This window comes from Botryllus schlosseri, chromosome 5 (assembly GCF_051294905.1).
Source record: "Botryllus schlosseri isolate E-star chromosome 5, Bs_hap1, whole genome shotgun sequence".
NCBI classification, from domain to species: Eukaryota; Metazoa; Chordata; class Ascidiacea; order Stolidobranchia; family Styelidae; genus Botryllus; species Botryllus schlosseri.
The window spans coordinates 2,317,908-2,333,744 of NC_137240.1; the positions used below are offsets into that span (position 1 = coordinate 2,317,908).

Consider the following 15,837-nt stretch of genomic DNA (forward strand, 5'->3'; position numbering starts at 1 on the left):
TAATATAAAAATGGCGTTTCAACACCTCCTGCATGGCTTGATATTGCATTTGAAGAAATACTATAATATTTTAACCCGAAATTGGTGTGTTTTAAAGTAATGAAGTCTTTGTTGGATTGTTTGGCATCAATATACCATTATACCAGGCTACAATCCCATAAACAATTGGATAGTATATTCATATTGAACTGAACCCTAATATTTTCGGCTGACACTTGTCAGGGGTAATCGTCAGCAACTAGTAGAGAACGTCAAAACGCCTGCAGGAACGCATAAACCAACATGTCCCCAGATTTATCAGAACACGTACATCACCCTCAGTGAAAAGCTCACCCTTAACTCATCCGCTTAAGATTGATGCTGACCGATCAAAGGCCATTAATTCTGCCATCAGCAAACATCTGTTTGATAATCCGATTTGTGCGAATAATTATCGAGACGACTGATTTCGAATCGTTGGGCGGGACCGTTCACAATTACATTTGTGTGCCTTGGAGTCGACTTTTATCAAAATTCACCAACAAAAACTCTGTCAACAAAAGGAGTTCGTGTCCCATCTAAAAATAGTACATTGAACGCTCTCCCTTTCATGCTGTTGACGTCATATTTTGTGATACGTTTGTTGATATACAATGTTCTTTCCAATTCTCTACTAGTTGCTGACGATTACCCCTGACGAGCGTGAGCCGAAAATATTCGGGTTTATTTCTATATGAAGATACTATTCAATTGTCTATTGAAGTTTTGTACCTCCAAGAAGCTGTTCAATCCCTTAAACCTGAACGATAACTATTGCGCGTTTTATGAGATCAGTGTCAATTACTGCAAACTACATGGCAGCGCGCTCAATGAACTTCCTCACCTACATGACATGTAAAGATGCAACTATTTGCTCAGAAATTCAATACCAAATCAAATCAACCTGTAAGAGTCAACTGGAACATTCTAGACGTGATTGCTTACGTGTGACAGTCATCAAAAATACAGTGGCAATGAAGTCGAACACCGTTTTCACAGAGCCACTATTACCTCATACCACGACGCTCAGTCAATGCGTGCGTAAACTAGTTTCATCACAAATTGTACAACCTCGAAGCCCAGCAGACTACTCTGACAAGTGCAATATGAAAAATAAGGTATCAATTGTATTGCATCACATATCTTTCAACACATACTCTAACAATGACCAAATCGTGCCTACATTTAAGATACTGTCTACAAACATACACAACTGTAATACTCAACTATCAACTCCTTACGATATGCCAAGCTTTGACTTGAAACACTTGTTTGCAATCTTTCCAACCCTTTCTACCAGAGAATCCCATGGCAAGGAACGAAATTGCGGTTTTGAAATTTGAATATGGAAACAGCGTGTACTCACTACTCAAGTACACGCTGATGGAAATGCGCAATGACAGAACTCCAATCTCCATATAACCCTATACCCATGGGTGCGTACATGCTCGACTACTGTTGTCAGTACCGAGATGAATATGCTACTGAATCTCTTGAGTTAGCATCTCTCTTTTACGCACTGCCGGAACCTTACGAAACCTTGATCAGTTTTCCGTCGTAATAGCTTCGTCCTACTGTTACGTGCAAGCGATTCAACGTAGAGAACGCCAGCGCGACGATGCTAACTCATGGCTTCGGTGATGCAATTATATGATGTGAACACACGGCAGCGGCAACGGCACGGCGGCGCCAGCAGTATTGTGATTAGTAGGTACACAGGGTTGCCATAAGGTGGCGAGATAGCGCAGTGGTATAATCCGCGGCTGCAACACCAATGGGTGCGGGTTCAAGTCCGACCGAGGTCGACTTCTGAATCCCGATACCTAAGTGTTGGAGGTTTACCTAGGCTCCTCCTCGCCACCTCATCCGCGTCAGCGGTGTCTTACAAAAAGCCTAGAGGTGGGCCGTGCTATAAGTCGGCAGTTACGGAAAATAAGAAGAATATCGGCCTGGTGTAAATGACCATAGCAGTCGACAAATACCATGAATACCCAAACCAAACAAACAAACAGGGTTGCCATCAGTGGCGGCTCTTCCTATAGGGCAACTGGGGCATTGCCCCACCTAAAATTCTGTTCAATAACAATTTATCCATTTATAGACGCACAGCGCTCAATATATACCGAGATCACAGCGAAACCCGCGTTCTTCTTGTGCTTTCGCTTGCAAATGCCCTTACATAGAGAAGTCTCTGCGAAAATCGAATTCTCTTCTGTGTTTTCGCTTTGTGAATGCCTAGTAGGGCGGTTCCAGTTTTTCGATGAAAATTCTTGGATTATCCACCGATCAAGGATAATCCCAGAATTATCAAAGAAAAACTGATATAACTCCACTTCTACTGCTTAGAATTGAGTCAAATTTGTTTTGCATAGTCTTTGAAGACAGCCCAACAATTTCATGGGGTTAGCAGAAAAATTTGAAAAAAATTTTTTTTTGCGTTTCGGGGCAAATTAAAAATTTCCAAACTCTACGTAAACCGCGAATATTGGTTGGAATGAATTCAAATTTGGTGTGCGTCGTTTTTTAAGGTAACCTGACGATTTAATCATGTAGCCCGCAAGATTAAGGAAAAATGTTATTTTTGAACCGCCCTATGCCTAGCCGGGGCTTGCCCCGGTAGCGCTCATAACAAGCTTTCACTATCTATTCTCTCAAAGCCGCGCACGATTAAGAAACGATGATATACTCTCTCCTATTCGTAAAATGGCCGAGCAACCGGGGCATATATGCCTGTCGCCCCTAAGGTGTGATGTAACAATCGTATCTATATCTGAACTCGGATACCGTGATATGCGTTGAGTCGACCTTTGCTGGTATAGGTCGATTTTGATGGTCTTTCACACCATGGTAATTCTTGAAACTTGGTATGTCATGTCGTGATGGTGGTATTTAACACTGTCCTAAGTTTCAGGGTTTCTACTCAAAGTTTAGGGTAGTAATTCCGTTTCCAAAGTCGAGTGTGTGCTGATCCGTCATGTATCGCAAACATATTTCACGCAAAGCCGGTATTGGTCTCCATTAATTTTAACGATGCTCCTTAGCTAGATCCGTCATGAGCTTTTACATGGTATGTCTTGATTTTAGTATCGAACGCTGTGCCAAGTCTCAAGGTTGGCACTCAATGATTAGGGCAGCAATTTCGTTATCAAGTTCGAGTATGGTAGAGATGTGCGCTGATCTGACGCATTGCGGATTTCACGCAAAAGCCGGTGTATCCGTGTTCCATACTGAGATAGGTGATGAGATGATGATATCATGAAACAGTTTACTAACATCCTCGGTTTGCATTCAAATATTTAGTTTTATTTTATATTCTCCAATGTCAATTTCACCGTGGAATGGTGGCCTTCGGGCCATTTGCTCACAATTACAACCCCTGTCAAGTGCGATAGCTGTTTCGTTTTCGATGGCGGCTAACAGCTTATCGCTTGATCAGCCTATTCCTCAGTAAATTTTACGCAAAATTTGGCGTTGATCAATTCGTATTAATTTTGACAGTGTACCATACCGAAAACGGTCATGAGGCTACTTCTCGATGATTTCATGTAACAGTGTACCAAGTTTTCGGCTTTCATCCACGTATTTATTCGGTAATATATTTTCCGAAGGCGATTTTGCAGCAGACATATAGACAGTAGACACTATAGACCGTAAGCCGTATGTGTCGTGTGACAATCTCCAGCCTCAAGGTCAAAATCTCCCAAGCTGTACCGGGACCGAATTCCCGAGGCTGCTATCCGTAGTAGGGTTGGATTATCCGGATAACGGTTAACCGGTAAACCGGTTAACCGGTTAACCGCATGTATTTTCACTATCTGATATCCGGATATTTTTCTGCCGGTTAACCGGATAAAAAAGAATCGTTGCTAATGCATTTTACACGTTTTAGTAAGCTTCAATAAGTAGTATTCAGTGTTGGCGCGGCCGATTAACGAGAAGCGTGTTGCCAATTAGGGAGATGCGTCTGTACACATTGCACAATGTAATGTGACGCAATCTCCTGCTGAGAAGATCGTTAAATTAGGTCATTGATTGCCGCGCGCTCGGCTATCGTCTCTGGCCTGATTTATCGCGTCTTCAACAAGCCGATAGTTCCACTCGATTGAAGAATCGCATCAACAATAGGCCATGTGCACTGTGCAGTGGACACACTATTCCATCGCTGGCCTGCACAATCGCATCTTCATTGGCTTGGTGCTCACGATATTATCGTTGACCTACACAATCGCACCTGCAATAGGCCTACGAACGATATAATCGCTAGCCTAACCATCTCGGACCCAGCATGCATTGGCTCCTATCTCTCGATGGCTTGTTGACGATATGCCGTTAAATGTATTCTAATTAGTGATTGTGAGAGTGACACCGCGAAACTGAATGACATCGAATGTTCGCAAAAATGTGCGTGCGTGCAAGCGTAATTGATTTCCGCAGATGATTAATTCGAAAAAAAATCGAAATCCCCTGATTTTATTTCAATCCCCCTACATTTTCGGCTGGCTGCGTGCCTGATCACGTGAATTAGAGCGAGGTATCATGTCGGTATCAATTCCAGTATCAGCTAGTCGTCCTTCTAGTACCCCAAACCTAAACATAGGGATGGTCAAAAGGATGTGAAGCCGTTGAAGTTTCCGGCGTACGACCCGCCAACCTTTTGACTCTCTACGAAGCGCTGCTTTCTATTCAGCCCACTTCTGTGGAAGCTGAAAAAGCATTCAATAAACGTGGACTCTTTGTTACAAAATTCCGGTCCCGGCTACAGGATCCCACAATTGATGCATCTGTGCTTTATAAAGAGGGCATTGCAGAAGCAGTGAACAATAAATTTGCGTGGTTTTTCTCGTATTCGATCGCTCATACTGCGCGCGTAGGTAGGTATACTCTACAATAACACTGTGTAATGATTTTGCGATCCGTTTTACATGCAGACCTGATGAAATCGATTGTCTCACTTAGCAGTCATTATCCGGTTAACCGGTTAGATAAATTCCAAAATATCCGGATATATCCGTTATCCGGATAGTGAAAATTATTGATATCCGAGCTAACCCTAATCCGTAGTTCTTCAGAATGATGTTTTGGATTCAATATGACATTTCCTTGTCCAATCTATGAGATAACAATTGCGTATGTGTCCGAACTCGTTGACCTTTCCAGTAAGGCATACGCAATCTCTCGATTTATAGTCATTTCCATTTCTGCAGATAGTCAGGTCAAGTGCGAACATGAATCGTGTTGAATCTTTGCTCCGTACGCCGTTTAGCCAGCTGCCTTTAGAGCAAAAATTAGAGGTAAAGCGACTAGGTCCGTATCAGCCTAGAAATTGCCCATTGGTCCAATCGTACGCAGGAGGAAAACGCACTCGTGCCTTTTCTTCAGCGCATTTCGATCAAAATGAATGGCTTACTTATAGCGAGGATAAAAACGCCTTGTTTTGCTTTTACTGTCTTTTATTCGACAGTGCCGGTACCGGAAGCAGTGGCTCTTGTTGGAACAAAATTGGTTATCGCGATCTGAAGCATTTGTCAGAGCGTGTGAAAGCGCACCAAAAATCCAAAAATCATTGTTTACGGGAAATTCATGTGACCATCATGAACGTTGAAAAACGCTACTGTGACGTCATATTGATAACAAGTCGCTTGCGGCCCTTGCCCCACCACCGGATATTGTCACGAGCCGCCACTGGTTGCCATACCGTCCTTATTTCTAAGATTTGTCCTTATTTTCAAGGGCCACGTCGTAGAAAACTCAACTGTCCTTATTTCTAAGAAATGTCCTTATTTTCGACTTGCGTCCTTATTTTGTCTTATTTTCAACAACCACAGTACTTCGATCGTTTTTCTCGGGTATCTGTGATGCAGAATATTCTTTAAATTATGCTATTGCGTCGATATTTCATGACATCATAGATGAAAAGAACTCCCGTGGCGTACACCTCACATGATTTGACTTCTAAGTGGTGAGATAGCTAGGGCAGTGAGTGGAATAGTATAGTTTCGGCTGTACCAAGCTATCGCAGCGGACGTCATTATAGTATAGTAAACAGCAGCACCACGCTTCAACTCACATCAGATACCCCAAAACACAAGAAGTGTGTCATTATGATTGATTTGATCCAGTCAATGAATAATCTTTTCACAAGTCGATCAACACCAACGACCAAAGACTACTACAGTGGTTCTCAACCTTTTTGACCTCGCGGCACACTTTGAAAATAAAAAATAGTTCGCGGCACACTAGCACAGTAGTTCAAAACTCTTTTGGCTTACGGCAAAGGCAAACTACCAGAATGCCAATAGCAGTGACCACAGTCTTTGACGAAGTAGGCTACTTCTACCTTTTTCGGACCACTCAAGTAGGCTTGTCTCTGCTTCAAAGAAGAAATTAAGTTTTCTTTTATCTCTGCGGACATGTCACAAATACACATTTTTTTACAATTTTATTGCAGGCCGGAATAAGAACTTTCTCTGCTTCCTTGTGAGGTTTTGAATTATCCTATTACCTCTGTTACCACATAACTGGCCTGCTGAGATCTCGTTTAAACTTCAAGCTGAGCTTAATTTTATAAGATTGGCTTGACAATAAAGTCTGCCTACTACCTCATTGTCGATGTAATTAACCGTCGCATCGAATAGTCCAATAACGATCGCACTAAGAAATACAGAGGCGTAAAGGTGTATGTATGTAATGTATATTGTATATATAAATACATATACAAGGATGCCAAACGGATTTCCATGCGGATCGTGTAATAGCACCTGTTAGGATAGCAATACCTCAATAGTGTTACTGGCAGTCAGCCGCTGTTCAATTGTAGTTCCAACAAACTGGGAAAATAAACCTCAGCGGCGGGGAAATTTGTTGAAGGTCAACTATATCGACCAAAACAACTTTGGCTCATCTTGTAGAGTTTTTTATGCTGATTCCAATAATATACATCCTAACTTCTGAAATTACGTATTTTCTGAGATATCGCAGTGCAAACTGCCGACCTCTGAGAAACGGCTGTAAAATCAGCAACCGTGTCGATGACGTACTACCATGAGGATTTTGCCGATCCATGGAACACTGAATGGGATGTCTAAGTCAATCGTTGGTTGTTGTCTTCGTCTAAATTACCTGATGCCGCGTTGTTTTGATTCGTCATGCCCGACTGGACTATTCAATCTTCATTTTATGGTACTTTAGGTTCTTATAATTTGCGATGGCTTGTGTCGAGGAAGTACAGAAGCCAACGTGCAAGTCAAGCAGTTCTGCTTCCATGTCATGTATTGATCCCATGGAAACGCCACCTCGGTAAGGACGAGGACGGCTAGCTGCCCCGCACTTCAATGAAAACAGATGCAGAGAGCAGAAGAAAAGCAAGTCCGGAATGACCGTTTTGCAGTCCAATATAAGGAAAGCTGCTGTGCTCACCGATGTACAGTGTTTTTCAATAAGCTGCTGTAGTCGGAGTAGGAGCACTTTGCCATCACACTTTCTCTACCGCAAAGTATGCTGTACAATGGTGAAGAATGACTTCTGGAGGCACATCTGTCATTCAATCATTGACCAGTTGACCACGAGGTGTGGCCAGAACCCCCTCCCCTTGCTGCTGCACGTACAAGATTGCAACGAGATGAGGCCATACATCACGATGATGCCGTGTCACGGTAGGTAATTATTACTTCAACCTCACTTTTCGCAACAAATTCAGAGTTTTGTAACTTCGAACAACCACCCCTGATCTAGGCTTACATAAAAAACTCTTGTCCTGCTGCTGGCTTTCACATAGATATTGAACCGGTGTTACAATAAAAATAAAGTAAATGGAGTGTTAGTGAGTGTATATGATTGAATTTCTGCTGTAAATTATCATTTCAGAAACATTCACAATCCTGGCCAAGGGCATCATGCTGGAGCATAGCATCAAAAAAAGAAAATTCGCAGAAGAATCCTGGGAATATCACTTATTCAGAGATTTATTGAGATAATTTCCTTCTATGATATTATAATTTTTGCGATTCTGTATTTATTAGAACCCAATAAAAGCTTTCGACTTTTCTGTCTGTATTAGAATCCAGTAAAAGCTTTTGAGTAAAGCCATTTTATTACATACAATGATAAAGTGGAAGTGGCAGTCTGTGAGAACTGATCAGCGACGTCGGAATACTTCGGATCCAGTGCATGCGGCGGAGCTGAATTCCTTTGAGTGAATCTAGTCAGGTGTAGCGTCTCTGAAAAGTCAATATGTATTAGTTATATGCATCGGTCTTCAAGCTTAGATCGTCAGCATACCGCACAATCTTACATGCATGCGTTACACTAATTGTTTTAGACGCGCAAGTCCAATCATTTGACCAAACGGTGCGGTACTTTCGTCGTCCAGTAATGCCTGATTGTATATACCATTCAATGGCTTACCTATATACGGAAATTCCTCAAGAGTGTCGGGATCAGATTTACTAGACACCGCGTAGCTATCAGTTGAGTCCACAGCTTCAGAGGTTGACATTATCCCACTTCAATACATACACCACAGCCGCAGCATCAGAAATCCTCATGGTACTACGTCATCGACATGCTTCATTGATTTTACTACCGTTTTCGTCTGTGGTGGCATTTTGCGACATTCGCTGCTCGATATCTCAGAAAATACGTAATTTTAGAAGGTATGGTGTATATTTTTGGAATCAGCATGTAAAACTCTACTGAATGAGCCAAAGTTGTTTCGGTCGATATAGTTGACCTTTAATTGATATAACTTGATCAACTTTACTTCTGAATTCTCAAATTTGTCGCCTGCAACATTACGTTGCGCCCTGAGCCTACATTGAACCTGCAGTGCTGGCACGCTACCTAACAATCGCAATGTGAATGGCTATGTTGGCAACTCTAATTTGTAAACGTCAACATCACTTCCATATGAGTTCATTTCTCGATGGTGGGAATGCCTTCTTGGGGGTTTGAGGTTTATATAGTGTAGAGAACGTAGCGTTGTCGGATAACCTGCTAGAGCAGTAAGCCTGAGTCCAACGTAGGTTGTGACTTACGTAAATACTTAACTAGCAGTGGCGAACGCCTGGCCCTGCGTTAGTCCTTGATCTGACAGCTCAACGATGCATGCGACGACAATTGCCTCAGATAGATGTATTGGTCGAATGAATATGAACAGTAGTAGCGTATGAGTCCCATGTGGGATATCTGAATGTGCGCGTTTATATATGGCGCGATACAAGAAGAAGGGCGTGGTCACGTGATATACAGCGTGGTACAATGTGATATAATGGCGTGTTTTATATTATAGGGTGTATGAGCCGTAAGAGGGCGCAGGGCGTTCCACATCGTCCTCTTCTAAAAAGAGCTAATTATAGCGACAATCCCAATATATAGGAAAGTGGATATCATAATATTCACGTGAATGAATGCGATAACAGCAATCGAAAGATGAAATAATGTAATGATGCAATATTTATACACCATGGTGGCAATGAAACGGTATGAGTTAGTGAATGAACTAACACGTTATGGGTTGGATTGAATATAACCTAATCAAAATGAAAAGGACAGCGAATTGCGTATCTGAGGCAAAATTTTGTATTTTATTAGAAGGACAATACCGGACGAAAACGAAAAATAAATGTGCGGAAAGGAAACGGCATTATGTACGCAGTGTCCGTTATATCGTAAAAACAACATCCCGATTGGAGACCGAACTAAAATGCCGGGCAGATTTGGGTACATGTATGGAGTATGGCGATGGGTAATCGTATGGTCAATTGGATAGGTAACGGCATTAATTGCAATATAACAAGTGTATGTTGGGAATATCGTATTCTTGAAGTGTGATAGCCGAAACACGTGGTTCAAGATACCATTGCATAACGGCATTAGGGTTGAGAAAAAGGCAATTGTATTATTGCTTTATTAAAATGAAAGAGAAACGAATGGCGAGGACCGACAAACGGATTCAAATTGCCGCCAATCGATCAAATATAGGGCAACAACCGGCACTGTGTTCTCAATACTTATCCACTGCGACGAAGGGATAATTAGTGTGGGAAGAATCCGGTAACCCTATCTACGAACGAAAATAGGACAACCAGATGTGTGTTTATTGTATGCCGCTAGAAATACCATGACCATAACAGCTGGGAGAACGATTATCAAATGATACGACACGGAAGCGGAGAAAATTATACAAAATTAAGTAGCAAGTATGTTGAAATATAGGGAAAAGAAACCACGAAGAGGTTGCAAGAAATCGCAGTCAATCAAAATCCACTCCGGGTATAGGATAGTTCCTATGATAATCGGTCGTGCAAGAATAATGTGCTTTCCACGTCCAATGGCCGAGAAAATACTATATTAATACCCCAGCAAAGGGATATATATAGAAAAGGTACATGAATCATAATATTTCAAGTATTACGAAATTCGCTGCGTTGTAAAATGCGAATGTGTCTTCTGCAAAGACCGAACAATGATTATAACAGCTTTGCCATGTGGCTACGAAAGTAAAATCAGTTCGTCCGCTGTGTATGACAGCGAGAGCTATATAAATTAGCCCTGGGATCGCGAAAATGCCGGTTAAGCGTAAAAGTTAGTGCTCATTGATATATTTTATAAGGCCACTTTATCCAGAGTGACTCTGCCGCGGAATTCTGGTATATTTGGTATATACGCGAACAACGAAAAATTCGCGTTGTGCTTCACGATTACTACGGGTTTATTCGTACCAAAGCGCGATAGGCGTAGCTGATGTCGTACAGTGTATGGTACATGTATTCTCCGAGTAGTGAGGCCTTTATGGGTCGCGCAGTAAAAATAGTGTACCAGTTCCTCGTGTCCGGCGTATATTTTACCGGAGCGGCGAGTAAATAGTCCTTGTATGAGCATGAGCAATGAGCATGTCGGCATTCGGCGATCCCCGGCGGAGTGATACGTTTTTTCGAACATACGAATCTAAAACGAGACGAAAGCAGTATTTGCGAACAAAATATGCATTTAATACCAAGCCTACACACGAAATAACATAACGTGTAAAATCAGGCAAATGCAATACGATAAGGAAGCCTTACGTAGCCGCGACCAGATATGTTTTGGTTGGGAATACCAATTGTATCTGAAAATGTTTCGTGACGCGCTAGCGTACCGTAAAGACCACGTGCATTGCGTAATAAGAAATACTACATGCGGCCGGGACATGAAAACTATACCGGAGATTCCGGGTATTTTAACAAACTCGAAGGTTTTGATATTTGTTACAACAATTATTCGAGTGAACAAAGAAGAGACATTGCGCGTAGAATATGTCGTGTCATGTAATAATGAATATTATTCCCGGACGCGCAGTGCTTAATATGCTTATACGAAGGCGTTGAAGCGTTATATATAATGTTATGAGTAGTGTCAATTAAGAGACAAGTAATACGACCTCTTGGTGATAACGGTACGTCGTCGCTACTTTGTAACCGGGTTGAATATAGTTCCCAATCTAGAAGTCGATAGAAGTTATGCCGGATATTCCGGGTGTGTTGACAAGCTCAAAAGCGTATAGTGTTGAAATATTGTCATGTTAATGTGAATGAAATTGAAGCGTGTAACGCGGGGACATTGATGCTGTGATTATAACGAAGTCGCAGCGTGAAAATAAGGATAATAGATGTCCATAATATTGATAATTGCTTCAATTGTAGCTAAAAATATGTGTGTCAGAAGCAATCAAATTAAACAATCTGAGTGCAGCTAACACGCAGTTAAGTCGAGAAAATTCCCAAAGCGATGTATACTGTATGCATAGTATACCACAAATCCACACATATCGCAGGATTTGTGCGCCATATGCTATCCAGATATATAAAGGTTTCCGGAAATAAATTGACGTGTGCCGTTAAACACGTCGCGACAGTTAACGCACAATTGCGTAAGTAAGAATCGTGCTTCGCATTAAAAGTATATATATAATATACAGTGACTGTAACGCTTTTGTAAGTACGGACTTCCTAGTTGATCGAAGAAATGACTCAGATTGCGGTGCGAACGTCAGCATCAGATTTCGTAAATATCGCGAGTCTGAGCGCTGTAGACACACGAGTTTAATTACAACACTGACCCCGTCCAACTGCTTGATCAGGGCGGAAGTTCCGGGCCAGCGTATGCAATCCCGTGGCCGACGCTTTGAGAAGACTCGGATACCCCCGGGTCGAAATTAGTGCCTTAGATCGCAACGCCACCGAAACCATTCCTGATTTCCTAGGTTGGAGTAGCATATATGAAACGGGAAATGTCCGTGATCAAATATCACGGGGTGTTTAAATGATATTACTGCGTCCGAATGGCATTGCAGGTAAAATATATATGTATCGCATGTGACTAGGTTGACGGTATCGCGGGTAAAAGGACATAGTATTGCGGAAAAAAAATTCCAGCGTGTTAAAGCGCCCTTATTTAGGTAAAGGTAAATAGAAGTAAGCAAATATGTCAAAGACCTAGTATAAAGGTGTGTCCGAGAATTTATCACATTCCATGAATAGGGAATTTGGTAAGGACATAATGTAAGCGCTAATCGCATTAGCGCGGAAAATAGTGAAGTTGTTGAACGTTATGGGAAATAATGAGCGGTGCGTAATATATAAGAACGAACCGAAATTCAACAAACTGTTGGTAAACTTCCGAGTTTTGTATGTTAATATGCAACAAGGAGTGTAAAGGTATCGAATCCTCCTGGCATAAGATGTCTCGGATGTTATAAAAGTGGAAAATAACTTCCGTATTCATATAAATCCAAGCTCAATGTTGAGGTAAGATAAGGTGAATAACGATACTTAACGATATGTTCCAGTAACGCTGTATTGTAATTAAAATGATATCACCATTGTGGTAGAAATATATCAAGTAAGCATGGTGATTAGAACGCGTTTAACTTTGAAGTTTATTTCGCGTTAAGGAAAAATGAATGAGTTGAAAAAATTATCTGCGCTACACAGAAAGAATGGTAATGCTATATTGAAATGCGTAGTTAATACCCAAAGTTTAGACCTTGGCTGAGTGACCAATAATAACTACAGACATTTAGCTTTAAATAGCGATTGAATCTGCGGGACAAAATGGCTGAAGATATTTCGTTGTGAATCTATTGTTTATCAAAACAGACACACATGTACGGTAACGAATTAGTACTAACTAGCGCTTAGGCAACGCGTAGCAAATTAAAAATGGTTCCTTGCCGACAATGAGGTCATATACGAACCAGATTGTGAGGGTACGTTAGAACAGTTGAAATTACTGTTATAATTTGAGAATGAATTAGAACAACATGACGGAATAATACAGGTCTGTTAGCAAATGACAGTTGTGCACTATGACAGTTGAAATTAGCAGCGGACAATCTCAGCGCGTATCCCAAAAGTAATTGATGGAGTAGTAATTCCGTAAGTACGTATTTGGGTTAATATGCAATTCGATTGATTGTTAATGAATGTATAGTCCGAGTATATAGACTTATAGAGTACTCGAAAATTAAAATGAAGACGATATTACCCGGCCAATAACAAGGCGGCAACCAGCAATATCAAGGTAGTGCGGACTTATGTTAAAGTCATGAATCCGAAACAAAATGGTGGAATAACGAATCATAATTCGAAATGTTGTTGGGTTGTTTTAAAAAAATGCAGAGCGAACGTGGATTTTACATCACAGCCGTAAACGTCGGCGTTTATAAGTAAACTCTGCACTTCAAATATGCGGTTAGAGCGCGGAAATTTCGAGGTATCGTCGAAGTAGTGAATAGAATGTTGGTTTCGAACGTTAGGAAAATTATATTGATTTACTAAAACCAGAAACATGGCCGGATCGTTGCTACGTATTGCAGCGGCAGATATATAAACCATAGTACATGTAGCGAGCAATAACACACGAATTAAATGGAACTGTAAATGCAAAACTGCTTTCGTTCGACAATTCGTATATGCAAAAAACTGTACCGTAAGGTTTGGGGGTCCGAGTGCAGTTTCTGGAGTGTCCATAGTGGTTGACGAATTAAATCCGATATTGAGGCGGCGATGCGTCATTCGTTGAAGCCGAAATCATCTCACGAGATGCACCATGTAGAGAACGTAGCGTTGTCGGATAACCTGCTAGAGCAGTAAGCCTGAGTCCAACGTAGGTTGTGACTTACGTAAATACTTAACTAGCAGTGGCGAACGCCTGGCCCTGCGTTAGTCCTTGATCTGACAGCTCAACGATGCATGCGACGACAATTGCCTCAGATAGATGTATTGGTCGAATGAATATGAACAGTAGTAGCGTATGAGTCCCATGTGGGATATCTGAATGTGCGCGTTTATATATGGCGCGATACAAGAAGAAGGGCGTGGTCACGTGATATACAGCGTGGTACAATGTGATATAATGGCGTGTTTTATATTATAGGGTGTATGAGCCGTAAGAGGGCGCAGGGCGTTCCACAATAGGCTTCTACTCATCCTCCGATCTGCAAAGGGAGTGTCTTACAAAAAGTGGGCCGTGCTATAAGTTGGCATCTCAGGAATCAAAATGAGTAATATCGGTATGGTGTGAAATGATCATCGATAACGAAGACATGGCAAGAACACGATTACGAATAGAAACATAAAAAGGTCATCAACCTGCGTCATGTCCCTGTTCTGTCTCCGGTTCTGATGGGGGTGACAAGTAAAAGGTGAACACCGTCGGCCACACCTTAACATCACGGTCCAATTGCCCGAGTTTAGTTATCACCGTTTTAAATGCAAACTAGCGTATCACACCCATCGACGGTGGAGGCCCCAGTTTAATTCATGGCAGTGCAGTAGCAAGTTACGAAGCGTCGCATATTTATGAGATTCTCCGCCCCTATACGTCACTGTGCTCAGAGCGTCTTTAGAATAAAAAGTCAGAAAAAGACCCAATCCATGACCTAATGGGGATGCCAGATTAATATACTAGATTGAAATAATGTAACTATGGTCGTCTCGAAATCCTTGTATCATTTTACTGCATCGGATTGTACATCGCGCGTCTTGTTCGGGTGAATTCAATAGAAAAACCAACAATGATACACTCAAACTTTGAATATTTGTTATACTTCGACCTAGTTTACCACATTTGCTCGCGGCACACTTGAGCAGTCCAATTGGCACACTAGTGTGCCGCGGCACACCGGTTGAGAACCACTGGACTACTAGGTAGCTGCTGCTGAGGGTACCTGGGCATTCCATACTGTCAAACAACAGAAATCATTCCTCTACAACAGGGGCGGGCACCTTCTCCTGTTCGCGGGCCGGATATAGGAAAATTAAATACTTGGCGGGTCGGATTGCTGAATCGATAAATTATTCGCCCATGTATCCACATATACAAGGAATAAATCGTATATAATGAATGTATTTTAACGACAGCAATGTCACTTCAAAGCCATTTCTCGCCGATAATGACGAGGATATGATGTGGATTTGAGAACAGGATTGTCATACAGGCGTCGCCATGTTTGCTTCTCTCTGATCATGGTGTCCTATAAGGTGTGGACACAAGCAAATCTCACGGCTCAATGAAATTGGTCTACGTCGCACTTTCCATTTGGTCAAACGCAATTTGACGGTAGTGTTTACCGACTTGCTTTGGATTCCATTTGATACAACGGGTATCAATCGAAAGCTACCGCGGTGCTAGATGCGAAAATATAAATTTTATTCTGCTCGTGGTCCTGGAACCCCCCCCCCCCCCCCCCCCCCCAAAAAAAAAAATCAGCCTCGAATGTTGCACTGTATTGGTATTGTGACTCAGCCATGCCGTCTGAGCAGCTCAGGAGCAAGCGCGCAC

General features: G+C 41.8%; 2 long non-coding RNA genes across 2 annotated transcripts; both read right to left on the reverse strand.

Annotated features, from left to right (window-relative positions):
- Positions 1 to 8,088: 8,088 nt before the first annotated feature.
- LOC145438602 (uncharacterized) lies at positions 8,089 to 8,758 on the reverse strand. The gene is made up of 2 exons (XR_013914978.1): positions 8,422 to 8,758; positions 8,089 to 8,234 (listed from the first exon to the last, which is right to left on the reverse strand). It is a non-coding gene; the product is annotated as an uncharacterized LOC145438602 (long non-coding RNA).
- A 374-nt stretch (positions 8,759 to 9,132) lies between these two features.
- On the reverse strand, positions 9,133 to 15,736 carry LOC145438603 (uncharacterized). Its single transcript, XR_013914979.1, has 2 exons — positions 14,190 to 15,736; positions 9,133 to 14,135 (listed from the first exon to the last, which is right to left on the reverse strand). It is a non-coding gene; the product is annotated as an uncharacterized LOC145438603 (long non-coding RNA).
- Positions 15,737 to 15,837: the final 101 nt, after the last annotated feature.